Here is a 27,215-nt window from a genome sequence, read left to right as displayed (position 1 = left end):
AACAATGTTCTTTGCTTTTACATCACTGCATATATATTTAGTGTATATGAATTTATGTACTCATATCTATCTATCTATCCATCTATTTATCTATCTATATGATTAGGATATATGAATTATCTGGCATGAAAAATAAAGATGCTTTACTTTTAAATCTTCTCTTGCCTCTAAGTTAGAAAGTAATCATACAGGTACGTGGGACTTTCTATGGGTTCATAATAGAACAAGAACAGAATGCGAAAGCATTGAAAGATCATCTATGACTCAGCCATAAAGAACAAAATAACACTGCAGTGACATGAGTGGACCTAGAGATTATCATGCTGAGTGAAGTAAGTCAGACAGGGAAAGACAAATATCATATGATATCACTCATATGTGGAATCTAAAAAAATGGTATGTGTGTTTAGTCACTCAGTTATGTCCGATGCTTTGTGATCCCTTGGACTACAGCCTACCAGGCACCTCTGTCTGTGGGGATTCTCCAGGCAAGAATACAGGAGTGGGTTGCCATGCCCTCCTCCTGGGGATCTTCCCAACCCAGGGATCAAACCCAGGTCTCCTGCATTGCAGGTGGATTCTTTACCATATCAGCCACCAGGGAAGCCCATGAAATAGAGTTACAGATGTAGAAAAGAAGCACAAGTTTACCAAGGAGGAAAGAAGGGTAGGGATAAATTGGGAGATTGGGATTGACATATACACATTACTATATATAAAATTTGTTGTTCTTGTTTAATCACTAGTGAAAGTGAATGCTGCTCAGTCATGTTCAACTCTTTGTGACCCCCATGGACTATACAGTTGATGGAATTCTCCAGGCCAGAATACTGGAGTGGGTAGCCATTCCCTTCTCCAGAGGATCTTCCCAACCCAGTTATCTAATCCAGGTCTCCCGCGTTGCAGGCGGATTCCTTACCAGCTCAGCCACAATGGTGTGTCCAACTCTTTTGTGATCCCATGGACTGTAGCCCACAAGGCTCCTCTGTTCATGGGATTTCCCAGGCAAGCATAAGTGCCATTTCCTTCTCCAAGGCATCTTCCTGGCCCAGGGATTGAGCCCACATCTCCAATATTGGCAGACTGATTCTTTACTACTTAATCACCAGGGAAGCATATAATATATATATATATATAATATATATGTATACACACACACACATATATATAAATAAATAATAGATAAATAATAAGAACCTACAGTATAGCACAGGGAACACTACTCAATACTCTGTATTGATCTATATGGGAAAAGAATCTTAAAAAAGTTGTGGATATATGTATATGCATAATTGATTCACTTTGCGTACAGCAGAAACTAACACAACATTGTAAATCAACTATACTCCAGCAAAAACTAATTTAAAAAATAAAAATAAAAGATTACCATGACAGGCTGCTGCTGTGCATGGTGATGTCACACCTTCCCCTGCCAGGACAACCGTGCTGATTTTGATGCCATTAGATCACAATTTCTCATCTACAAAGTAGGTTTAGACTCTGTTGTCTAACTTGCCATTGTCTTTAGAGTATGTGTTGTGTGTGTGTAGTTGTTGTTGTGTTTGATGCAAGTGTTGCTTATTAGCCAACCAACAGTAATTAATATATTTATCTTCTCAAACTGCCAGGGAACCCTGGAAGGAGACAGGACCTGGAATGGCAGAGCGCATATTGGATTATGCTTTGCAATTACTTTAAAATGAATAACACAGGGGTAAGAGCTACAGGTGGGGAAGCGATGTCATTTATTTCTCTCTTCAACAAATTAAGACCCAAGGTATAGAAAAATTATGATGCTGATAAACTTTCCCTTCCAAAATATGTTACAGAAAGTTGACTCTTGGATTTGAAAGTGTGTAAGAAACTCATATTTAGAATAAAGAATAATGACTATGGTAAACTTTCTATATTTTTCAATGCTTAACACAATATTTGAATTGTTGTTTAGTCACTAAGTTGTGTCGGACTGCATTGAGACCCCACGGGCTATAGCCCTCCAAGCTCCTCTGTCCATGGGATTTCCCAGGCAAGAATACTGGAGTGGGTTGCCATTTCCTTCTCCAGGGAATCTTTCCAACCCAGGGATCAAGCCTGTGTCTCTTGCATTGGCAGGCATATTCCCAGTGTCACCTGGGAAGTTACATTTGTATTAGTTGGTGTTTGCAATCTCAAAACCGACAGAATGATCTCTGTTCATTTCCAAGGCAATCCATTCAATATCACATAATCCAAGTCTATGCCCCAACCAGTAATGCTAAAGAAACTGAAGTTGAAAGGTTCTAGGAAGACCTACAAGACCTTTTAGAACTAACACCCAAAAAAGATGTCCTTTTCATAATAGGGGACTGGAATGCAAAACTAGGAAGTCAAGAAACATCTGGAGTAACAGGCAAATTTGGCCTTGGAATACGGAATGAAGCAGGGCAAAGACTAATAGAGTTTTGCCAAGAAAATGGACTGGTCATAACAAACACCCTCTTCCAACACATAAGAGAAGACTCTACATATGGACATCACCAGATGGTCAACACCAAAATCAGATAGATTATATTCTTTGCAGCCAAAGATGGAGAAGCTCTATACAGTCAACAAAAACAAGACCAGGAGCTGACTGTGGCTCAGACCATGAACTCCTTATTGACAAATTCAGACTTAAATAGAAGAAAGTAGGAAAACCACTAGACCATTCAGGTATACCTAGATCAAATCCCTTATGATTATACAGTGGAAGTGAGAAATAGATTTAAGGGCCTAGATCTGATAGACAGAGTGCCTGATGAACTATGGAATGAGGTTCATGACATTGTACAGGAGATAGGGATCAAGACCATCCTCATGGAAATGAAATGCAAAAAGGCAAAATGGCTGTCTGGGGAGGCCTTACAAATAGCTGTGAAAAGAAGAGAAGCAAAGAGCAAAAGAGAAAAGGAAAGATATAAGCATCTGAATGCAGAGTTCCAAAGAATAGCAAGAAGAGATAAGAAAGCCTTCTTCAGCGATCAATGCAAAGAAATTGAGGAAAACAACAGAATGGAAAAGACTAGAGATCTCTTCAAGAAAATTGGAGATACCAAGGGAACGTTTCATGCAAAGATGGGCTCCATAAAGGACAGAAATGGTATGGACCTATCAGAAGCAGAAGATATTAATAAGAGGTGGCAAGAATACACAGAAGAACTGTACAAAAAACATCTTCAAGACCCAGATAATCATGATGGTGTGATCACTGACCTAGAGCTAGACATCCTGGAATGTGAAGTCAAGTGGGCCTTAGAAAGCATCACTACGAACAAAGCTAGTGGAGGTGATGGAACACCAGTTGAGCTATTTCAAATCCTGAAAGATGATGCTGTGAAAGTACTGCAATCAATATGCCAGCAAATTTGGAAAACTCAGCAGTGGCCACAGGACTGGAAAAGGTCAGTTTTCATTCCAATCCCAAAGAAAGGCAGTGCCAAAGAATGCTCAAACTACCGCACAATTACACTCATCTCACATGCTAGTAAAGTAATGCTCAAAATTCTTCAAGCCAGGCTTCAGCAATATGTGAACCGTGAACCTCCTGATGTTCAAGCTGGTTTTAGAAAAGGCAGAGGAACCAGAGATCAAATTGGCAACATCAGCTGGATCATGGAAAAAGCAAGAGAGTTCCAGAAAAACATCTATTTCTGCTTTATTGACTATGCCAAAGCCTTTGACTGTGTGGATCACAATAAAATGTGGAAAATTCTGAAAGAGATGGGAATACCAGATCACCTGGCCTGCCTCTTGAGACACCTATATGCAGGTCAGGAAGCAACAGTTAGAACTGGACATGGAACAACAGACTGGTTCCAAATAGGAAAAGGAGTATGTCAAGGCTGTATATTGTCTCCCTGTTGTTTAACTTATATGCAGACTACATCATGAGACATGCTGGAATGGAAGAAACACAAGCTGAAATCAAGATAACCGGGAGAAATATCAATAACCTTAGATATGCAGATGACACACCCTTATGGCAGAAAGTGAAGAGGATCTAAAAAGCCTCTTGATGAAAGTGAAAGTGAAGAGTGAAAAAGTTGGCTTAAAGCTCAACATTCAGAAAACAAAGATCATGCCATCCAGTCCCATCACTTCATGGGAAATAGATGGGGAAACAGTTTAAACAGTGTCAGACTTTATTTTCTTGGGCTCCAAAATCACTGCAGATGGTGATTGCAGCCACGAAATTAAAAGACGCTTACTCCTTGGAAGGAAAGTTATGACCAACCTAGATAGCATATTGAAAAGCAGAAACATTACTTTGCCAACAAAGGTCCATCTAGTCAAGGCTATGGTTTTTCCAGTGGTCATGAATGGCTGTGAGAGTTGGACTGTGAAGAAAGCTGAGTGCCGAAGAATTGATGCTTTTGAACTGTGGTATTGGAGAAGAGTCTTGAGAGTCCCTTGGACTGCAAGGAGATCCAATCAGTCCATTCTGAAGGAGATCAGCCCTGGGGTATCTTTGGAAGGAATGATGCTAAAGCTGAAACTCCAGTACCTTGGCCACCTCATGTGAAGAGTTGACTCATTGGAAAAGACTCTGATGCTTAGAGGGATTGGAGGCTGGAGGAGAAGGGGACGACAGAGGATGAGATGGCTGATGGCATCACTGACTCGATGGACATGAGTCTGGGTGAACTCCGGGAGTTGGCAAGGGACAGGCGTGCTGCAATTCATGGGGTCGCAAGGAGTCGAACACGACTGAGTGACTGATCTGAACTGAAATATTCGATAAATGATAGAGAGAAAGAAGGGAGAGAGGAATGAAGGAAAACAGTCTAAATACCATTGAAGTGTGTGGTCATTATTTTGAAGCCTATTACAATGGAATTTAGCCTGTGTTACATGTAGAAAATATAATGACTTTCTGTCATTTTCTTAAAAAGCACCACAGCCAGTATTAACAAGGATTAGGTCAAAGAAACAAAAAGAAACACTATTCTATGTTTTGACTGAAGGCTGTAGAAAACCCCTGGTTCCTCTGGGGTTTATTCCCACCTCTGTTGAGGCTGCTAGGGATATATACTACTTTCTATTCTGCTTGTATTTTGAATTAAATTATTTAAATTGTCTGCTAACATTTTTTTCTCCCTTATTTTAACCTACCAGTTAAGTAATAGATTCACAAAAGTTGTTTCTTTTTCCCTCTTCATGTCACTGTATATTATCTAGCTAGATTTAGCCATAACAGTATTTAAGATAAATTTCAGACATATGTCAAAAACTAGAAGGGCATTAAAAATGTTTTTGATACTGTTTATTCCCTGCACTCAAAAAGATAAGCAGAGTTTTGTATTATTGATTCTCCTTCCATTTAAATAATGGTTTGCTACTTTAGGTTTCCCAAATATGCGTATTCACAATAGTTAAAGGTTATTGTTAATATTTATCTTTAAAACATGGTTAATTAATTACTGACTGCATAGAGGGAACTTCAGTCCTATTAAAAATGGGTAATATTGTTTTCTCTGTATAGGTCTTTTGTTTCTTTAGGTAGATTTATTCCTAAATATTTTATTATTTTCATCACAATGGTGAATGGAATTGTTTCCTTAATTTCTCTTTCAGTTTTCTCATTGTTAGTGTATAGGAATGCAAGGAATTTCTGTGTATTAATTTTATACCCTGGAACTTCACTATATTCATTGATTAGCTCTAGTAATTTTCTGGTGGTGTCTTTAGGGTTTTTATGCAGAGGATCATATCATCCACAAATAGTGAGAGATTTACTTCTTCTTTTCCAGCCTGGATTCCTTTTATTTCTTTTTATTCTCTGATTGCTGTAGCTAAAACTTCCAAAACTATGTTGAATAGTAGTGGTGAGAGTGGGCATCCTTATCTTGTTTCTGACTTTAGGGGAAATGCTTTCAATTTTTCACTATTGAGGATAATGGTTGCTTTGGGTTTATCATATATGGCTTTTATTATCTTGAGGTATGTTCCTTCAATGCCTGCTTTCTGGAGGATTTTTTATCACAAATGGGTGTTGAATTTTGTCAAAGGCTTTCTCTGCATGTATTGAGATAATCATATGGTTTTTATCTTTCAATTTGTTAATGTAGTGTATCACATTCATTGATTTGTTAATATTGAAGAATCCTTGCATCCCTGGGATAAAGGCCACTTGGTCATGATGCATGATCTTTTTAATATGTTATTGGATTCTGTTGGCTAGAATGTTTTTGAGGATTTTTGCATCTATGTTCATCAGTGATATTGGCCTGTAGTTTTATTTTTTGTGGCATCTTTGTCTGGTTTTGGTATTAGAGTGATGGTGGCCTCATAGAATGTGTTTGGCCATTTACCTTCCTCTGCAATTTTCTGGAAGAATTTTAGTAGGATAGATGTTAGGTCTTCTCCTGGACTTTTGTTTGTTGCAAGATTTTTTATTACAGTTTCAATTTCTGTTCTTGTGATGGGTCTGTTAAGATTTTCTATTTCTTCCTGGTTTAGTTTTGGAAGGTTATACTTTTCTAAGAATTTGTCCATTTTTTCCAAGTTGTCCACTTTATTGTCAAATAGCTGCTGATAGTATGTCAAAAACCATCACAATATTGTAAAGTAATTAGCCTCCAATTAAAATTAATTAATTAATTTTTAAAAATGGGTGATATTTTCCCTTAATATTTAAAAGTAGATTTTCCTTGTTTTAAATTAAAGCCTTTGCCTTTGCTGTTTCATTTTTCAGTCAAAACAGTAATAAATCTACTCGTGGCTATGCTGAAAATTTTCAAATCAGTCTTATTGGTCAGGGTGACTGGTTATCTAGCCATGGACAGACCCGCTCTGTACCATAATCACTGATTCTGATAAACTGGACAGTAAGCCGGAATCAGTCTTCCCAGTCCAATAAGTTCAGGGGAAGGTCGATGACCCAAAGTCAGAGGGTAGGGCTGCTATGCACCTCTCAGAGGCTTATCCTGTGGCATCACAATTTTAAGCTAACAGGATATTTGGGAAAAACTATTGCAGCTACTGGGCTTCCCAGGTGGTGCTAGTGGTAAGGACCAACCTGCAATGTGGGAGACATAAGAGACTCCAGTTTGATCCTAGGGTTAGAAAAATCTCCTGTAAGAGGGCATGGCAGTCCACTCTAGTATTCTTGCCTGGAGAATCCCATGGACAAAGGATTCTCTACTACTGGTCCATAGCATCACCAACAGTTGGACAAGACTGAAGCGACTTAACATGCATAGTAGCTAGTATGGCCACCTGATGTGAAGAGTCAACTCATTGGAAAAAACCCTAATGCTGGGAAAGATTGAGGGCAGGAGGAGAAAGTAGGCAAGAGAGGATAAGATGGTAAAATAGTACCACTGACTCAGTTCAGTTCAGTTCAGTTGCTCAGTTGTGTTCAACTCTTTGTGACCCCATGAACTGTAGCACGAGTTTACCCAAACCCATGTCCATTAAGTCAGTGATGCCATCCAACCATCTCATCTTCTGTCGTCCCCTTCTCCTCTTGCCCTCAATCTTTCCCAACATGAGGCTCTTTCAAATGAGTCAGCTCTTCACATCAGGTGGCCAAAGTATTGGAGTTTCAGCTTCAAAATCAGTCCTTCCAATGAACACCCAGGACTGATTTCCTTTAGGATGGAATGGTTGGATCTCCTTGCAGTCCAAGGGACTCTCAAGAGTCTTCTCCAACACCACAGTTCAAAAGCATCAATTCTTCTGTGCTCAGCTTTCTTTATAGTCCAACTCTCACATCCATACATGACTACTGGAAAAACCATAGCCTTGACTAGATGGACCTTTGTTGGCAAAGTAATGTCTCTGCTTTTTAAAATGCTTTCTAGGTTGGTCATAACTTTCCTTCCAAGGAGTAAGTGTCTTTTAATTTCATGGCTGCAATCACCATCTACAGTGATTTTGAAGCCCAAAAAATAAAGTCAGCCACTGTTTCCCCATCTATTTGCCATGAAGTGATGGGACCAAAAATTAGAGATATCAAGGGAACATTTCATGCAAAGATGGGCTCAATAAAGGACAGAAATGGTATGGACCTAACACAAGCAGAAGATATTAAGAAGAGGTGGCAAGAATACACAGAAGAACTGTACAAAAAAGATCTTCATGACCAAGATAATTACGATGGTGTGATTATTCACCTAGAGCCAGACATCCTAGAAAGTGAAGTCAAGTGGGCCTTAGAAAGCATCACTACGAACAAAGCTAGTGGAGGTGATGGAATTCCAGTTGAGCTATTTCAAATCCTGAAAGATGATGTTGTGAAAGTGCTGCACTCAATATGCCAGCAAATTTGGAAAACTCAGCAGTGGCCACAGGACTGGAAAAGGTCAGTTTTCATTTCAATCCCAAAGAAAGGCAATGCCTAAGAATGCTCAAACTACTGCACAAATGCACTCATGGTCCCATCACTTCATGGGAAATAGATGGGAAAACAGTGGAAACAGTGTCAGACTTCACTTTTTTAGGCTTCAAAATCACTGCAGATGGTGATTGCAGCCATGAAATTAAAAGACGCTTACTCATTGGAAGGAAAGTTATGACCAACCTAGACAGCAGCTTGTCACTGACACACTAAAGAAACATCATACATTTGTTTAGTATTGGAAATCTGTCTAAATGAAAATGAAAGATTTGTGTTCACTATTGGATTGAGAATTTTTTAAAGAACTGAGGTGTCCTAATATTGCTTCACATAGTTAATGAGAAAACTCTTTCTCTTTCAGACTTAGCTCTCTGAAGATTTTTTATCCAGAAAATGATTTAAGCATTCTCTTTATTTTCTCAATTTCCTAAACTCTAGCCATGATATCTTCACCTACTTAGTTTCTTCTTCTGAAAGTTCTACTATCATTTAAATGGAAAATGTCATTTAAATACCATCTATTCACTGACGTAGGCTGAAAATAATAGTTTATACTTTCCCAGTCAGTTAGTGAATCATATCCTGATGATATGTCTGTTTATTCTGTCTAAAGAAGCCTGACTGAATTCAGGAAAGACTAGCTTTTTTTTTTTTCCCCTGACCCTCATTTTTTTTAAACAGTAGTTTGCTTCTATTTCAAGTTAGTAATTTTAAGAAACAAACCACTACTGACTTGGCAAGAAAAATAACTAATAGTTATATTTATTAACTGATAAATACAGGTAGAGTATGAAAAAACCAAGGTCTTGCCACTAACAGATTCAGAAATGTTGAGAACCAGCAAAGTAGGGTGAATGCAGGAAGATGGTAACACACATGGATCACTTGTAAATGTGCTTGAAAATTGTCTTCTTGCTTCAGAGGTGTTGTATGCAGAAATTTTAAATTTCTTTTTCAAAGTTAGTTGTTTTGTTGTTTCTTTTTTTAATTAAGTAAGAGTAGAGTTTATAAGAAAAGTTTAATTTCTTGGGAGACAAAATACACAGATATATAATTCTCCCACTGTAATAGAAACAACAACAACAACAATAATATATTTGACTTTGTTTTTAATTGAAACATACCAATAATTTACTTAAAATACTTCATGTTTTCTAGAAGTGAGAGAAAGAAGAATAAACTTAATGTTTCATTTGCTTGTATGTTATAGAAAAATGCTGTGTGTTTTCCTCTATTCCTTCTACTATATCATTTTCACTTTCAGTAGCCCTTAAATCCTCATCAATATCCAGAGCACACATGCAATTAATTGATTTGCAGAGTTTCCTCAGTCTCAGATGAGAAAAAAAGGTCAGAAATAGAGTACTTACTATATTGTTAGGTAGTTAGAGTAGGAAAAAGGAGTCCAAAATGGCAGTGGCTAAAAGACAAAGGGAGGGAAAGCCCGTGAAAATAGAACATAGGAATGTCTGAGGACTGGAGTGAGGACCTCAGGTAAAACAAACAGCACTCCTGGCTAACCCAATTTACCTGAGGCAGGCCCAGGAGGAGGAGAAAAAATATAAAAAGAGGAACCAAAATTGGGCCAGGGGCTCTCTTCTCTTCGCCTGTTTTGGGTTGGCATTCCCTCACACCCCAAAGGTGTATTTTCCTTTACTTTGTAAACCAAACCATGGAGCTGTAACACTGGTCCATCTGTCGCTTCAAACTTTTGTTGTGACAAAGGCAAAACCAAGGGAATGGCACACTCCCCCAACAATATTGAAAGTGATCATGGTGGTCATTTTTTATATACTATACATAATAAACTCACACAATATAATGTGGTAATTTAATGCAATTACTTCATAATTAGAAATTACATGTTATTAAAGATTTGTCTAATTGCCTGTGAGTCAGTCTTCTAAATTCACATAGTTTGAGAGACTCTGAAACAAAATCTTCCCTCTAGGAAATAATTGAAATACTGTCATTCTCTCCCAAATTATTTGCTAATAAGGAAAAACAAAGAAGCTTAAACTCTTAAAAGCAACATCTTTTTGCTGATTTTAATGCTGTGAATTTTATATAGAACATTTCACCTCAAAAAGAGACAATTCACATCTCATTGTTAGGTATATACCATGTAATTCAGATGTTAATTAAAGTCAGTTAATGTCACATAAAAACAATTACCAGCTAGAAAGTTAAATTTAAAATGGTCTACTATTAGAAACAATTGAGTATAATTAACATTTTTGTTGACATAAGCAACATGTCTGGAAACTTGCATTCTTATAGGATTATATTAGTAAAAATGTCATTATATTCTACCTTGTGATATACTTACAAACTGCATAAAGATTCCAAATAATAGAAATACATATCAGTACCAAATGTTTAAGGAAAAAATTATATCAGTTCTCTACAAATATCTTTCAAATAGAAATAGGAACTACTTCCTAGCTTTCTCTATAAGGCTAGCATTATGCTACTATCAAAACCAGACAAAGACAGTAAAAGAAAAATAGACCAATATCTTTCATGAGATGGATGCAAAAATTCTCAAAAAAATACTAATCTAATTCAGCAATATATTAAGAGAATTTAAAAAAGCAAACAAGTGAAATTTATCCCAGATATGCAAGCCTGGTTAAGCTTCCAAAAAATCTATCAATATAGTAGTCTATCATACCACCAAGCTAAAAAAATTTTAAAAGTTCATATAAGTTGATATAGATAGATCAATGGATATAGGGAAAGTACTTGAAAAAATCCAACACACATTCATGTTAAAAACATTTGATTAACTAGAGGAGGAATTTCCTCAACTTAATAAAGGCTATCTACAAAACACCTGCAATTAATTTGAGAGACACTGGTGAGAAATTCAAAGACTTTATTAAAATTAAGCTAAAATTAGGAAAAGGAATACATCAAGGCTGTATATTGTCGCCCTGCTTATTTAACTCATATGCAGAGCACATCATGAGAAACACTGGGCTGGATGAAGCACGAGCTGGATTCAAGATTGCCAGGAGAAATATCAATAACCTCAGATATGCAGATGACACCACCCTTATGGTGGAAAGTGAAGAAGAACTAAAGAGCCTTTTGATGAAAGTTAAAGAGGAGGGTAAAAAAGTTGACTTAAAGCTCAACATTCAGAAAATGAAGATCATGGCATCTGGTCCCATCACTCATGGCAAATAGATTGGCAAACAGTGAAAACAGTGACAGACTTTATCTTTTTGGGCTCCAAAATCACTGCAGATGGTGATTGCAGCCAAGAAATTAAAAGACACTTACTCCTCGGAAGGAAAGTTATGACCAACCTAGACAGCATTTTAAAAAGCAGAGATATTACTTTGCCAACAAAGGTCTGTCTAGTCAAGACTATGGTTTTTCCAGGAGTCATATATGGATGTGAGAGTTGGACTGTAAAGAAAGCTGAGCGCCAATGAATTGATGCTTTTGAACTGTGGTGTTGGAGAAGACTCTTGAGGGTCCCTTGGACGGCAAGGAGATCCAACCAGTCCATTCTAAAGATCAGTCCTGGGTGTTCATTGGAAGGACTGATGTTGAAGCTGAAACTCCAGTACTTTGGCCACCTGATGCGAAGAGCTGACTCATTTAAAAAGACTCTGATGCTGGGAAAGATTGAAGTCGAGAGGAGAAGGGGACTACAGAGGATGAGATGGTTGGATGGCATCACTGACTCAATGGACATGAGTTTGAGTAAGCTCCGGGAGTTGGTGATGGACAGGGAGGCCTGGCGTGCTGCAGTTCATGGGGTCGCAAAGAGTCGAACAGGACTGAGCGACTGAACTGAACTGAACTGAACTGAAGGATGTCCTCCCTCTCAATACTTCTTATCAACATTATACTGGAAGTCCTAGAAAATGCAGTAAGACAAGAGAAGGAAATAAAAATATACAGATTGGTAAGGGAGAAATAAAACTTCTCAGATGACATGATTATATGTGTAGATAATACAAAACAATAATAATAATAAAAGCCAATTAAAAGAAAACAAACTCTCCTTGAACTGGAGGCATAAAAGGTTATATGGAATGTTACAGGATACTAGTAGATGGCAATGGCACCCCATTCTAGTACTCTTGCTTGGAAAATCCCATGGATGGAGGAGCCTGGTAGGCTGTAGTCCATGGGGTCGCTAAGAGTCGGGCACGACTGAGCAACTTCACTTTCGCTTTTCACTTTCATGCATTGGAGAAAGAAATGGCAACCCACTATAGTGTTCTTACCTGGAGAATCCCAGGGATGGGGGAGCCTGGTGGGCTGCCATCTGTGGGGTCATACAGAATCGGACACGACTGAAGTGACTTAGCAGCAGCACCAGGTTAACATACAAAAGTCATCTCTGTCTCATATTCCAGCAGTGAAATTTAAAATTAAAGAGATAATACTACTTATATTTGCACACACAAAAGCTGTTACTTTTGATAAATAGCATTTCTTGTGTGTGCATTTTAACTAACTACAATTCCAATATTTAGTTTAGAATGAATTAAAAGTATCATGGAGCTTCCCTGGAGGCTCGGTGGAAAAGATTTCACCTTTCAATGAAGGAAATGAAGTTCATCCCCTGGGTTGGGAAGAAACCCTGGAGAAGGAAATGACAATCCCTCCATATTCTTGCCTGGGGAATCCCATGGACAGAGGTTCAGACAGGCTACAGTCCATGGGTTTTCAAAAGAGTAGGCCACAACTTAGCAATTAAACAACAGTAACAAAGGTATTATGGTAAAAAATAGTAATGAAAATTTAGAAGATTGTTTGAAACATTCATCAGTGACTGTTAAAAATTCTTGTTAAATGTATGCGTATTTGGAAAAGTATTGATGATGAATGCTACTGCATCCAAGATCAATGGTGTCACTGAAATTCAATTTGTTTATGTTCTAAGAGGTATTCTGCAGATGACATTTAACATTTGTTATATTGTTGTTTATCTTGTCTTTTATTCCTAAACAATTTGTTTGAAAAATAATAAATAAAAGAGAATATTTACTGTCTATATATTTTTCTCTCTATCAGACTTTTAACTTAGTGAAGAACTATTTTAGGTAAAACAATTTTCTCAGAGAGAACAAAATTATAAAGACATAAAATGAATATGTAGCGAGCATAAATATCCTTCCTATAACTTTCAACCTCAGACAATAAGTCCCCTTCTCTACAGGCAATAGCCACAGTTGCCAGTTTCGCATTGCTTACCTGGTTTGGCCGGTGGTGGCAGGAGGGTACTTCAAACATTTTAAAATATTTGTTTTTTCAAGATGATGGAGAGAGAGATAAATCAAGAGCATGGGATTAACATAGAGAATTGTAATGAACACCCATTTACCCCATTCTTCACTTGAATAAAAGAACCTTAAAATTCATTATGTCTAATTTTATTCCTCTCCCTCTCACCATAGATGACCACATTCTGGATTTTATCTCAATATTTTACTTTACTTTCCTGATAGCTTTATCTCACAGGCAGATATTTGTGATAAATTTATAAATCTCATTATTATTTAGATTCCTAAATAATGTTATTACTTAATGTCTTGTTGTTTAGTCACTAAGTTGTATCTGACTCTTTTGTGACCCCATGGACTGTAGCCCTCCAGGCTTCTCTGTCCATGGGGTTTCCCAGACAAGAATACTGCAGTCGGTTGCCATTTCCCTTTCCAGAGGATATTCCTGACCCATGGATCAAACCTGTGTCTCCTGTATTCGCAAGTTGGTTCTTTACCACCGAGCCAACCATGGAAAAAGCCCATTACTTAACGTAACCATTTTTAAACTTCATACAAATGGTCTCAAACTATATGTTATTTTAAGAAAAATTATGCTTCAAAATTTTTTCTTTATTCATATATGTTGATATCTACATCGGCTTTATTTTCACTGCTTTTCAGATTTATATGTCTGACTCAGTTAAAATTTATCCATTTTGATGTTAATGTATATTTGATTTGTTTTCCATTCTTTCTTTTATAATTTAAATTTTTTACCATGAACATTTCTTGTTGCTTATCCGAAAAAAATATACAAAGTGAGATTGCTAAAAAGAGAAGCAAAAAGCAAGGGAGAAAGGAAAAGATACCCAACTGAATGCAAAGTTCCAGAGAATAGCATGGAGAGATAAGACCTTCTTAAAGGAACAATGCAAAGAAATAAAGGAAAACAATAGAGAACCAGAATAGATTAAGAAGAGGTGGCAAGAATACACAGAACTATACAAAAAGGTCTTACTGACCCAGATAACCAGAATAGTGTGGTCACTCACCTAGAGCCAGACATCCTGGAATGTGAAGTCATGGAACTCAGGAAGCATTATTATGAACAAAGCAAGAGGACATGATGAAATTCCAATTGAGCTATTTCAAATCCTAAAAGTTGATGCTGTTAAGTGTTGTGCTCAAAATGCCAGCAAAATTGTAAAACTCAGCAGTGGCCACAGGACTGGAAAGGTCAGTTTTCATTCCAAACCCAGTGAAAGGCAGTGCCAAACAATGTTCCAAATATTGCACAGTTGTGCTCATTTTGCATGCTAGTGAGGATATACTCAAAATCTTTCAAGTCAGGATTCAGCAGTATGTGAACCAAAAACTCCTAGATGTTCAAGTTGGATTTAGAAAAGGCAGAGGAACCAGAAAAAATTGCCAACATTTGTGGAATCATAGAGAAAGCAAAGGAATTCCAGAAAAACATCTACCTCTGCTTCACTGACTACACTAAAGCCTTTGATCACAACAAACTGGACAAGTCTTAAAGAGATGGGAATACCAGACCACCTTCCCTGTCTCCTGAGAAACCTGTATGCAGGTCAAGAAGCAACAGTAAGATCCTAACATGGAACAACTGACAGGCTCAAAATTGGAAAAGGATTACTTCAAGGCTGCCTAGCTGGATGAATTACAAGCTGGAATCAAGATTTCCAGGATAAATAACAATAATGTCAGATATGAAGATGACACCACCCTTATGGCAGAAAGTGAAGAGGAACTAAAGAGCTTCTTGATGAAGGTGAAAGATGAGAGTGAAAAAGCTGGCTTAAAATCTAACATTCAAAAAAAGAATATCATGGCATCCAGTCCCATCACTTCATGGCAAATAGAAGGGGGAAAAGTGGAAGCAGTGACAGATTTTATTCTCTTGGTTCCAAAATCACTGCAGATGACTCCATGAAATTAAAAGATGCTTGCTCCTTGAAGGGAAAGCTATGACAAACCTACCCAGCATATTAGAAAGCTGTTTAGTTAAAGCTATATTTTTCCAATAGTCATGTATGGATGTGAGAGTTGAACCATAAAGAAGGCAGAGACCAAATTGATCCTTTTAAATTGTGCTGCTGGTGCAGGCTCTTGAGAGTCCCTTGGACTGCAAGGACATCAAACCAGTCAATCCTAAGGAAATAAACCTGAATATTCATTGGAACGGCTGATGTTATAGCTGAGGTTCCAATACTCTGGACACATAATGTGAAGAGCAGACTCACTGGAAAAGACCCTGATGCTGGAAAAGATTAAGGGCAGGAGGAGAAGTGGGGGACAGAGGATCAGATGGTTGGATATCACCACTGACTCGATGGACATGAAGTTGAGCAAACTCAAGGAGATACTGAAGGACAGTAAAGCCTGGTGTTTTGCAATCCATAGGGTCACAAATGTTGGACACAACTTAGCGACTGATCAACAACGACAACAGGATGTGTACATACTTTGAACTTTACTAAATTATGACAATTATTTTCCCCAAGTGACTCTTCACTTTTCAAACATCATTAACATGTATTTATCAAATATTTAGTTTATATTTTAACTTTATCTTCTTTAAACTCTTAACACTCTTTCCACTGATCTTATGGGTGTTTTCTCATCGTTAGATTAACTCAAGTATTAACTCCTAAAAGAAGCTTTTCCCTTCCCAACTGAAGCTGCTTCCCTTTCCTAAATCAGTTTCTTATTATCACATATTATATGCCCCTTTATGGGGCTTCCTAGTTGGTGCTATGGTAAATTACCTGCCTGCCAATTCAGGAACGCAGGAGACATGGGTTTGAACCCTGGATTGGGAAGATCCCCTGGAGGAGGACATGGCAAGCCACTCCAGTTTTCTTGCCTGGACAATCCCATGGACAGAGGAGCCTGGTGGGCTACCGTCCATGGAGCTGCAGAGTCGGACACGGCTGAGGCGACTTAGCACATGCACACAAACATATCCCCTTTATATCTTGTCAATTTTAATTTCCTATCAGTAGCATGTAAGTGCATTAAGGGTAAGTTTGCTTTTGGTCTTCTTTATCCCTGACTCGATAGCACCTAGAACAGTGACTCATACACTGCTGGCACGTTGGTTGACTCTGGCCCTGTTCTGACCTCCACTTTCAGAAATATAGGTATCCTTTGGATTTAGAACATGTCTTTAGTATTATCAGCAAAATTCTTTTCTGTGTATTACTTGTCTAAGAAGGCTAGTTTCTTGTTTGTTTGGAGGTATTTTTATTCAGAGATCAGCTCAATTTTACCTGCAGTTTTGATCAATACATTGTTGTTTTTCAGTTGCTAAGTCATGTCTGACTCTGCGACCTCATGGACTATAGCCCACCAGGCTCCTCTGACTCACAGTAAGTATAATTATTATTTATTTGTGTGGAAAACAAACAAACAAACAAACAGTTTTCTTAAAAATGTTTTCATTCTGATACTTTTTCTTTAAAATCCTAAAATGTAACCAATAGACTTTGTACTAGTTTGCTATGTGGGGGTTTCAGTACTTCTGTGTTATGCTTTTTATCTTTTATTACTCGAACTATATATGTATAGCAACTACTTATCAGATAAACCAGTGCAGAATTAGTTGCATTCTGCGTTCTTATTTCATCATTACTACAATGGCGCTATGGCCATCATTGTGTCATTTAGTAAAATTAAATGTACCCAGTTTTCTCAGTCTTCTAAAATTCATTATTGATAGCAAACATTTTGAGCTACAGTTTATATCAGACTTTAGCCTAAGTTAAAAGCTTTGGCTGAAATATTTATTTCACCTTATTTTTCATTAGTAAGGCTGTCAACATATATCTTTGCGTTTAAAGAAATGGTTTTGTGTTTCTGCAGATATCTACATAGCATTAAAACAGAGATTGTTTTGATTGTCTCGACTTGTGTTTTAAGCTAATTTGAAGTGACTTCACAGGCATTCAACAATTTATAGTGTTACTATAATTCCAGTGACACTGACTAGATGTAGATCCATCATTGTGGTATTACGCTCTGTATAGATATTCTTGCCTTGCAAGATGTATGCAGTTCTATCAATGAATCTTAATTGTTTGGGGAATTGTTTTAATCTGAGGGTTATTAAAATCGAGCATTACTATTATAGGTATTTTATTTTTTAAATGCATCCAGGAAAGTAAAGGAATTAAAAATAAACTTTAACATGGGAATATTTACCCTAGAGCTACAGCTCCAAGAAATGACTGGAGTGCTTTGCAGAGAAACATTCTGTGGATGCTGCTGAATATTTTCATTTGCATTATCATACCTGCCAATCAGCCTAAACAGTATAGTTAGTATGAAAACATGATGTAGTAATCTAATATTAAGCCTGTTTTTTAAAAGGCAGTTCAAAATATCAGACATGGTGAGTTAGTATTGGAAATTCTTGGTCATAAAAGAGAATGTCAGCCAGGTTTTATTTTATTTTTATTTATTTAATTGCTCTATTTTAATTAACACATTTATTATGTGCAGAAACTGAAAGTCTGGAACATGTAAATAAGTATTAGTTCAGTTATTTTCCCCTTTGTCTTTTATTTCCCAAATCTTTTAGATTGTGACCTAGATTCAGATTCAGTGACACTAGTCACCAATATTTAACAGTAAGAATTAAAATATACAGTACGGTAATGTTATTTCTCTGAATATTCTAATGCTAAGGATTATTTGTTTTTAATTCTCCTTACTGTGTAACAGCACTGCTAGGAAATATTCAACAATAATTATTAAATAAAGATAAGTTTATTGAAAGAATAATAATAAGCTTAGGAAGATAATTTTTTATCCAAAGATACAATGAGATATTGTGTTTTCCAAAGGGTAAAGTATATTTTTTTAAGGAAACAATACTTTAAAAAAAAAAAAAGCTTATAGCAGATATAGGCTCTTATTCTATGACAATGAAATAAAATAAAATATTGCATATTTTATGTGAAATAAAGAATATTTTGTTATGTGTATATGGATTTATATAATTTAATTATTTTAAAATATTTTTATACTTAATTTTTTTAGGACATTGGTTGTAAGCAGCTATATGACCTACTAGAATAATGTATAACAGAACATTAAACTTTTGGTAGTATTCTATTTTACAAAAGTATGTAACTTTAATCTGATTGTTTCAGATACCTTAAGGATAAGTACAAGATTCCATAGCTGCTTAATCAACACATCCAAAAATTAAAACAAAAAAAAATCACTCAGAACCATATTTTATAAACTGATATTTATTTTACTTATATCTTTTATAAAACAAAGAGATTTGCATATACATCTGATATATTTTGGAATAAGCCACATATTATATATAATTGTAATTGAAGTTAAATGATTTCCTAAATTATTTATATTTTCTGTTTATAAAAAAATAGAAATAGGAATTTAATCTTAAGAATTCCACCAGTGAGAGTGTGTGTGTTAAGTCACTTCAATTTTGTCTGACTCTTTGCGATCCCATGGACTGTAGCCCACCTGACTCCTCTGTCCATGGGATGCTCTAAGCAAGAGTACTGGAGTGGATTGCCATGGCCTCTTCCAGGGGCTTTTCCCAGTCCAGGGATTTAACCTGTGCCTTCTATGTGTCCTGAATTGGCAGGCCCCACTAGTGAATAATAGTGCTAAAAATATATGTGGATGTGAGAGTTGGACTGTAACGAAAGCTGAGTGCCAAAGAATTGATGCTTTTGAACTGTGGTGTTGGAGAAGATGCTTGAGAGTCCCTTGGACAGCAACAAGATCCAACCAGTCAATCCTAAAGGAAATCAGTCCTGAATATTCATTGGAAGGACTGATGCTGAAGCTGAAACTCCAATACTTTGGTCACCTGACACGAAGAACTGACTCACTGAAAAAGACCCTGATGCTGGGAAAGATTGAAGGGGGAAGGAGAAGGGGATGACAGAGGATGAGATGGTTGGATGGCATCACCAACGCGACAGACATGAGTTTGAGTAGGCTCCAGGAGTTGGTGATGGACAGGGAAGCTTGGCATGCTGCAGTCCATGGGGTCACAAAGAGTCAGACACGACTGAGCAACTGAATTGAACTGAACTGAACTGAACTTCTTGTCTCATATTTGATATGTAGAAAGCTGCTGCTGCTAAGTCACTTCAGTCGTGTCTGACTCTGTGCGACCCCAGAGACGGCAGCCTACAAGGCTGCCCCGTCCCTGGGATTCTCCAGGCAAGAACACTGGAGTGGGTTGCCATTTCCTTCTCCAATGCATGAAAGTGAAAAGTCAAAGTGAAGTCGCTCAGTCGTGTCCGACTCTTAGCGACCCCATGGTCTGCAGCCTTCTAGGCTCCTCCTTCCATGGGATTTTCCAGTCAAGAGTACTGGAGTGGGGTGCCATTGCCTTCTCTGATGTAGAAAGCTAGATGATGCATTTCCATCCTTACATCACAGAAAGAGCAGAAGAAACTCCAAAATGATTGATTTCTTGGACTTATCAGAAAACTGGTGATTAAGGGCAATCAAATAGCACAACACTGGTAAAAACAAGTGACTGCAAAGAAAATAAGGATTCTAGGATTTACTTATTTTGAATAGAAATTTTTGAACACCATACAAGCTGGTACAAAGATACTTTTTTTTAAATATTGAAGTGTATTTGATTTATAATGTTGTATTAGTGGTGGATGTGGTTACTAGAAGAATCAGCAAAGCAACTGAAAAAAGCTATATATGTTCTTTTCCACTTATTGGTTATTGCAAGATATTGAATATGACTCCTTGTGCTATACAGTAGGGCCTACTGTTTATCTGTTATATACATAGTAGAGTGAATCTGTTCATTCCAGATTCCATTTGCAGTAACATGGATGGACCTAAAGATTATCATACTAAGTGGAGTAAATCAGACAGAGAAATACAAATATTATATGATATCACTTATATGTGGAATATCTATAAAAATGATGCAAATGAACTTATCTACAAAAGAGAAACAGACTCACAGAAATAAAAACAAACTTTTGGTTACCAAAGGGTAAAAGAATGCAAAGACAAGCCAAAGCATGGAATAAAGTTTTTGTAATCCTTATGTATTATAAAGGAATTCTATCTAGAATATGTAAATAATTATTAAAACTCACTCTCATAAAACAAACAATTCTGTCAAAAATACACATGCAAAGTCTGAATAGACACTTCACAGCACAGCACATATATGTAATAATTATGAAATGATGCTAAGTGTAATTAGTCTTTATGAAAATGTAAATTAAAACCAAAACAAGATACCACTGTACATATATTATAATAGATAAAAACAAACAAAACAAAATTTGGAAATAACAAGAGCTCTTGAAGATGCTGAGAAACTGGAACTCTTATGTGTTGCTGGGAGAAAAGTGAATATGTACAGCCACCTTGAAATATAGTTTGGCTTTTTTTTTTAATTAAATTATATTTATCATTAGATTTAGTAATTCCACCACCAGGTATTTATTCAAGTGAATTTAAAACTTATACTCACCCTAAAGTCTGTATGCAAATGTTTATAGGAGTTTTATTCATAACTGAAGAGATCTGGAAACAACCTAAATGCCCTTCAACAGATGAATGGTTAAAACACTTAGATGTATCCAGAAAATGAACTATTGCTCGGTTAAAAAAAAATAAGTAACTGTGACTTACAAACAGATGGAATATTTTCAAAGCACTTTATTAAATGTAAGAAACAAGACCCATTTTCAATTCATTGTATAATTTCAATTATATGACATTCTGGAAGAAGCAAACTATAGGGACAGAAAACACATCAATAATTTCCAAGAATGGGTATGAAGGGGAGAACTGACTACAAAATAGTGGCAGGACGTTTGGGGAATGATGGAATTATTTTGTATGTTATGGTGGCGATAGATACACTGCTCAAAGCATTCATCAAACCCACAAAGAATGTACACCACAAAAACTAAATTTTACTGTATCCGGATTGTTTTTTTTTAATCTATCAGATTGACAAAAACAGGAGGATTTCACCTGGTATGAACTCTATACTATGGCAAATATGTTTACCATATTACTATTATGTGACATTTCTTGCTGTTCAGTCACCAAACTGTGTCCTGCTCTTTGCAACCCCCATGGACTGCAGCATGCCAGGTCTCTCTGTCCCTCACCATCTCCTGGAGTTTGCCCAAGTTCATGTCCATTGAATCAGTGATGCCATCCATCCATCTCATCCTCTGTCACCCTCTTCTCCTTCTTATATGTGACTTAACCACAGTGAAATAAGTGAGAAATAAGAGTTTCCTTAAACTCAAAATGTTTTGACCAAATTCTATAAGATGAAAGACAAAAATAATACTCAAATACTGTGCTTTAGAGAAAAGGCTTAAAAAGGACTGAGCAATTCTGAAATTACTGTACATATATATGATTTTTGAACAAATAATTAAATGTAATTAGATAATATAAGCCAAATTTCCCAGCTTAAGAGAAAAAAACTTGTAAAAAAGCAATGGGCAAATGATGGATGTGGCATCGGATTGAACTTGGAGATGTGAGTAAGACCATGTATTATAATATGTATACATTCAGAAAACAAAGATCATGGCATCTGGTCCCATCACTTCATTGGAAATAGATGGGGAAACAGTGGAAACAGTGTCAGATTTTATTTTGGGGGGCTCCAAAATCACTGCAGACGTGAGTCTGAGCGAACTCCGGGAGATGGTGATGGACAGGGAGGCTTGGCATGCTGTGATTCATGGGGTCGCAAAGAGTCGGACACGATTTAGTGACTGAATTGAACTGATACATAGGATGGGCACAGAGATGAGTATAGACATGTGTATACATGGCTTAGTACACATGTGTATATTCCTTAGCCTTGTTAATGCCAAGAGAGTCTATAAGCAGGCTCTGCATTACTAAAGAAAATACTTAGCACCCATATTTTCATTTCCAAGTATGATTTAAATTAAAGAAACCAGGGCTTCTTGGGAAAATTGCTATGGCAGGGAAAAGATTAATACAAGATGATCTTGTAATAAATAAAATAAATAAATAAAAAATAAAGTGCCAGAAGTTAAAGTAGTATCAAAAATAAAAAACAGTAGCAGCAACAATAGCAAAAATAACAAGAAGAAGAAGAGGGAAAAGAGGAAGGAGGAGAAGAAGGAGAAAGAGAAAGAGATGAAGGAAAAAGAGAAGGAGAGAAAGAAGAAAGAAGAGGAGGAGGAGAAGATGACAAGGAGCAAACTGGACAAAGCTTTCACTGGCTAAACTGAAACAATTTGATCCTTAAAATGAACAATGATGGCCTGTATTATAACTCAAAGAATAAAATTAGCTCTGATTTAATAGTGTATAAGTAAATAACTCAAAGTATTATTAGATGGAGGAAAAAACACAGCTCTTTTTTTAAAGATGAATCCCAATTTATATATATAGAAGGAAGTAAAGAACTAGAAACTCATCTTAGAACACCACATCAATAGTTGCTGCAGGAATGATAGATTCAGTTCAGTTTCAGTTCAGTTGCTCGGTCGTGTCTGACTCTTTGCGATCCCATGAATTGCAGCACGCCAGGCCTCCCTGTCCATCACCAACTCCCGGAGTTCACCTAAACTCTTGTCCATTGAGTCGGTGATGCCATCCAACCATCTCATCCTCTGTAGTCCCCTTCTCCTCCTGCCCCCAATCCCTCCCTGCATCAGGGTCTTTTCCAATGAGTCAACTCTTTGCATGAGGTGGCCAAAGTACTGGAGTTTCAGCTTCAGCATCAGTCCTTCCAAAGAACACCCAGGGCTGATCTCCTTTAGAATGGACTGGTTGGATCTTCTTACAGTCCAAGGGACTCTCAAGAGTCTTCTCCAACACCACAGTTCAAAAGCATCAATTCTTTGGCACTCAACTTTCTTCACAGTCCAACTCTCACATCCATACATGACCACTGGAAAAACCATAGCCTTGACTAGATGGACCTTTGTGGGCAAAGTAATGTCTCTGCTTTTCAATATGCTATCTAGGTTGGTCATAACTTTCTTTCCAAGGAGCAAGCGTCTTTTAATTTCATGGCTGCAATCACCATCTGCAGTGATTTTGGAGCCCAAGAAAATAAAGTCTGACACTGTTTCCACTGTTTCCCCATCTATTTCCCATGAAGTGATGGGACTGGATGCCATGATCTTCGTTTTCTGAATGTTGAGTTTTAAGCCAATTTTTTCACTCTCCTCTTTCACTCTCATCAAGAGGCTTTTTAGTTCCTCTTCACTTTCTGCCATAAGGGTGGTGTCATCTGCATATCTGAGGTTATTGATATTTCTCCCAGCAATCTTGATTCCAGCTTGTGCTTCTTCCAGCCCAGCGTTTCTCATGATGTACTCTGCATGTAACCAGTCTGTTGTTCCATGTCCAGTTCTAACTCTTGCTTCCTGACCTGCATATAGGTTTCTCAAGAGGCAGATCAGGTGGTCTGGTATTCCCATCTCTTGAAGAATTTTCCACAGTTTATTGTGATCCACACAGTCAAAGGCTTTGGCATCATCAATAAAGCAGAAGTACATGTTTTTCTGGAACTCTCTTGCTTTTTCAATGATCCAGTGGATGTTGACAAGAAATGGTAAATTTAGTAGAAGAAACTTAAAGAAAAAGAGGAAATTTGCATAAAATTTGCATTTTAAAAGCTCTCCTCCAAATTATTTATATTTACTGTGGTGATTTTAACATATTCACAAACTCTTTGATATTTCTTTCTCCAAGAGATAATCTTAATTCCTTTCCCTTCAGTTTTCACTGGACTTAGTTACTCACTTCTGATAAAGTACAGCCAGTGAAGAAAAAAAAAAAGCAACTTGACCGTTAAGAGAAACCTAACAGACACTACCCTAACCAAGGGATCAAGGTAAACATCACTAGTAGTCAAAACAGTGATAGAGGACTTTTATGATGCAAAGCATTGAGAGGGCACATCATCTCCAGGCTGTGTTTCCCCCAAACCATATCCTCAATCCAATTGGAGGAAAATGTCAGACAAAACCAAATCAAAGAACATTTTATTTTAAAACTTGAGTACTTATCAAGAATGTGAGGCCATGAAAAACAAAACTAGAGAAAATGTCACAGATTGAGGAGACTAGAATGCTTAACAACAACACAGAAACGTGATATTCCATATATGATCCTGAAGCATTAAAATAGAAAATGCATAAATGGAAAAACTGGGAAAATATAAATAAATATCTTTAATTAGCAGCACTATATCACTGATAGCTTCTTAGTTTGGAGTATTCTATTATGGTTATGCAAGTTATTAGTAGAGAAGTAGCAAATGGGGGACTGGGTGAGGGATATGCAGGACTATCTTTATTCCCTTTGCTATCTTTCTCTAAGTGTAAATTTGTATCAAAGCAAATAATTTAAATATATATTTTACACCTAAAATTCCTGAATAATTCTATATAAAAAGTAAAGCTATATCATCAGAGAAGCAAGGCTGTAGACACACCTATTTAATAGATAAAGTCAAATATTTATAAGAAGTGGATGAGAATCAGAGTATATATTTCTCATCTATTTTGTTGTAATCTTTTTTCAATTTTAGAGTATTGATTACAATAAGCAATTTATGCACAGAGGGAAAATGTGGTAAGAAAAGAAAATGAAATTTAAAACTTAGTGATTTTTACCATTTAATTTTTGAAATTAATCTTGCTATAGTATTTAGAAATGTAGAAACACGCTAAGTTACTCACTGTGTTTTGAATAAGGAAAAATTTCCTGCCTGCCTCCTTAATACACAGCAATTATCTTTGTGGATCTTGAAGTATTAAGCAGAATTAATGCACTCTTTCACACAAATGTTCAGTTTCCCTGCTGCATGGATGGAAAGATAGAGCCTTCTGTCCAAAAATAGATAGATGCAAAGCTATTAGTGCAAATATGTGCAATTTTTGTTTGCTTGGTATGTGGAGTGTGAAAAGTAAGGCAAAATGTGAATATATTTCACTTGCTTGCATGTCAATTTGTGTGGGAGTAGTGATGTATTGGTTTGGAAAAAGTCTGTCCTTTATTCAACAATGTTGAAAAATACATGTAAATATATACATGCATATTATATATATATATATATATATATATATATATATATGGTTTTAAGGTTTAGAGACACACTTAACTTTTTCAGCTTTACCATACATTGTATTTCAGGATCCACTGCTAAATAGATAAAGATTTTTATGGACACAGACTATATTGTTCCTTATTTTGATATCTTGCATAATTCATAAATGTTAAATCAAAGCTATTTTCTTAAAATATATTTTAAAATATTTGTTCCATCATTAACTCATTCAATACAAAGTTCATCAGTTGTTAGCTTTTTGCATATGTCAGAGAAATTCTGCTTCATGTATATTGTGATCAAGTTGAAGACACAGAGAGACACATTTGTTGGGTGATATACCTGCTTTTGAAACACAAAGGAAGACCACCTAGAAAAAGGATATATCAGGTGAATATGGTTTCTGCTGAATACATATAAAACAGTACTGCTTAAACTTCAATTTGAATGTAAGTGACCTTGAGATCTATTCAGTAGATATCTTAAAAGCCATGAGCTTGGCATCTCTACCCAAATTATGGGAGTTCTGTTGGTGTTCAGGCCACAGTTTGAGTGTTCTTGCAGTGTATACATTTATAAATACCCCAAATCAGCCACCAGAACACTGACAGAAAGATATCCCAGCTTTTCATACTAAGACAAGAGAATAGAAATGTGTAAAGTGAATAAACACCCTCGCCAGGGTCCCATGAGAGCAGGGAGTTTTGTCTGTTTTGTTTCTGATTCTGGTGCTTATAACAGTGCTTAGCACATGGTAGGTATTCTATAATAATGTTGATTGAAACAGATTATGACATGGAAGATGGGAATGTACATCTTTTCTTCAAAGTTATGGAAAACAAAAATGAAAATCAAATATATACTAGAGTTAGTAGGAGGCTGAAAGAATAGGACAGATTCTTTTAAGAATATATAAAAGTCAACTAATAAACAAACAGGACTTCTGAGAGTATAACATTTTTTTAAATATGAAAAAAACCTAACTAAATCCAGCCAGAAAATAAAAGGTGAAGGATTTAAGGATGAGAAAGTACTCCTCCCCACCACACACAAACATAAAATATTTGTTTATACTTTAGGGAGAATGGGTGTATGTAGACAATTGCTGTTTATAAGTTCTCATGTACTATTTTCTAAAGAAATATGTCATCATTATATATATCATCAGTATATTGTAACAATTGTACAATTTACTTAAAGCAATAAGTAAAGTTCCTAGTGTAGAATGAGTTTAATAAATTATCGTTATTGTTGACAGTTAAAACTGAAAACAATATGATGCAATAATTGAGTGCATAGATAACTAGGTAACTATGAGGAATGATGAAAAGGACATGATATTTGGCAAAACAGCATTTTCTTCTGAGTCCTGCTTTCTTTGCTAATGGATTGCATGACCTTGAGCAACCCCACAGGTTTCTCTGGATATTAAATTTAAAAAAGCAGGAAAAAGCTTTTATAAGCTCTGCAGTGCTAACCAAATATTAGTTTGTATAGGCCT

The sequence above is a fragment of the Bubalus kerabau genome, chromosome 9, assembly GCF_029407905.1.
Source record: "Bubalus kerabau isolate K-KA32 ecotype Philippines breed swamp buffalo chromosome 9, PCC_UOA_SB_1v2, whole genome shotgun sequence".
NCBI classification, from domain to species: Eukaryota; Metazoa; Chordata; class Mammalia; order Artiodactyla; family Bovidae; genus Bubalus; species Bubalus kerabau.
The sequence above is the reverse complement of the archived record's forward strand: the minus strand, read 5'-3'. Positions refer to the sequence as shown.